General features: G+C 44.2%; 1 pseudogene; it reads right to left on the reverse strand.

Moving 5' to 3' along the window:
• Window positions 1-818: 818 nt before the first annotated feature.
• Window positions 819-936, reverse strand: LOC126089779 (5S ribosomal RNA; annotated as a pseudogene).
• Between the last annotated feature and the right edge of the window lie 1,610 nt (window positions 937-2,546).

Genomic DNA, 2,546 nt, shown 5'->3' on the forward strand with positions numbered 1-2,546 from the left:
AATAGTTTAGACAAGAAGAGAATAGAAGCTTTCGGAATGTGGTGCTACAGAAGAATGCTGAAGATTAGATGGGTAGATCACATAACTAATGAGGAGGTATTGAATAGAATCGGGGAGAAGAGGAGTTTGTGGCACAACTTGACAAGAAGAAGGGACCGGTTGGTAGGACATGTTCTGAGGCATCAAGGGATCACAAATTTAGCATTGGAGGGCAGCGTCGATGGTAAAAAATTGTAGAGGTAGACCAAGAGATGAATACACAAAGGAGATTCAGAAGGATGTAGATTTCAGTAGAAGATGAAGAAACTTGCAGAGTATAAAGTAGCATGGAGAGCTGCAACAAACCAGTCTTTGCACTGAACACCACAACATACAACAACAAGATAAGTGTAGATGTCACTCAAAACTCGCCACTGATGTCGCGGTTCTGCACGCTTTAGTAAGGGAACGACTCGACGAGTAGGATGTGACCACAGCGCCGCCGTTCTCAGACGCACACTCACGGAACTACAGGGAACCCAGTACACTGCTGATGTAACAGCGGCGCCTTGATGTCTGAGGTACGCAATCCTCAACACTGGGCTCGCACTCATTCCGTTTCTAATCTCTAATAAAAAGCACTCCGTCTTCAGGCCACGAGTGGCCTACCGGGACCATCCGACCGCCGTGTCATCCTCAGTGGAGGATGCGGATAGGAGGGACGTGGGGTCAGCACACCGCTCTCCCGGTCGTTACGATGGTATTCTTGACCGAAGCCGCTACTGTTCGGTCGAGTAGCTCCTCAACTGGCATCACTAGGCTGAGTGCACCGCGAAAAATGGCAACAGCGCATGGCGGCCTGAATGGTCATCCATCCAAGTGCTGATCACGCCCGACAGCGCTTAACTTCGGTGATCGCACGGGAACCGGTGTATCTACTGCGGCAAGGCCGTTGCCACTTCTGATCTCTAATACACAACACAACCCGTAACAGTAACGCAGCCTCAGTAACGCCACTTGTGCTTACACAAACAAAGAAACTCCCATTGTTTGCTTAGTGAATCTATTCACAAGACCTTGTATCTTATGAAACTAATTTTAAAATAATTCTGCAGTGCAGATCGTTAACAAATAGAATGATCAAGATAATGTCATACTGATGAGTCAGGTAAAGGCTGTGCAGACTAAGATGAAGGAATACCAAGACACTCGGCACCAATTATTAACTTACTAAATTTGCTATCAAGTTTTACTACAAATCATTCCGAAGGCTAAATCTTCATGCTGTGCAAAGATACTATACACTCGCAGTTGTGACCCTGAAACATAAGTGTCATGAGCCTTTTCACAACTTCTGGCTAGCTACCTTCCGAATTTCCCTAACACATGTCGCAAGCCTTTGTTCAACTTCTGCTCGCTACCTTCCTAACCTCTGTAAGACATACTTTCAAGAGCCTTTATTCTACTCACTACCTTCCTAACCTCCTTAAGCTATATGTCATGAGCCTTCGTCCAACTTTTCACTTGTTACCTTCCTACTCTCCAGAAGACATCCCATTCGATCTATGTTCGTAGAGCATCCTAAGTCGACCTTTTCTGTTTCAATATGCCACTGGTACATGTCTACAGTAAAAACTTTGACCAATAGAAAGCTCTCTATTCAAACTGAAAACTCTTCCTGTTTATGACGTAAATTTGACGTGAAGGATGATCGAAGGTTATAAAAACAGGAAAATTATGAAAATAACGTTATTTTATATTACAAATAAATAAATCTCTCACTGTAGGTAACTTTCAACACCTTTAAATATGTCGAAGTAGGTGTTATGACGAAATTAATATTTTTCACATCAGCACAGATTTTAATTTCTTCCAGAATGTTATGTAAGATGTATTTTTATTTGTGATGAACTATCTTTTTTTTTTTTAAGAAAAACACAACAATATTGAATGCTGCGCATAGTAGGAGCAGGAGCGTCCATATTGTTATTAAGGTCTGTGTTATTACCACGTTTGTACAGACGTTCCTTGTATAGTATAATAAACAATCTGCCCGTTTTGTGGACACTTTTTTTATGCTTAGAAACCTTAGTTTGTACACTGCTGCACTTCAAAATTTGTGGCACCGAGTCTGATTGTGTGCACTATTTTAACGAACTCCTCTATCGGACATTAACGCAGGCTTTCGAAATCTCAGTCACTAACGTATTGTAGTAGCTACTCTGTTGCCCTCACGGGGTTGACTGGACCATGTAACAGTACTCCCACACAGAAATCGTCTATGGTAGCACCAGTCACCGAACCGTAGACGCTCATGTGTCAAGTAGGTGCCGAGAGCTCAGTGGCCGAGAAAGAAACGCCACCCATTTGAGAGGGCGGCGATATCAAGTCCACTCAACCACCCAGAATACGATGCCAGCCTAGTGGCTGGTGTGCGCCTGGCGAGAGGGCGATCTCAGTAGGTAGCAAGGCAAGAGAGACGCAGACCTTTTGGACATGCTGATACAGCTTGTCCAGACGCAGAGAGCGGCGCGTCTTGCGACACGAGCAGAGGATGTCAGGCGAGC

This window comes from Schistocerca cancellata, chromosome 6 (genome assembly GCF_023864275.1).
Source record: "Schistocerca cancellata isolate TAMUIC-IGC-003103 chromosome 6, iqSchCanc2.1, whole genome shotgun sequence".
NCBI classification, from domain to species: Eukaryota; Metazoa; Arthropoda; class Insecta; order Orthoptera; family Acrididae; genus Schistocerca; species Schistocerca cancellata.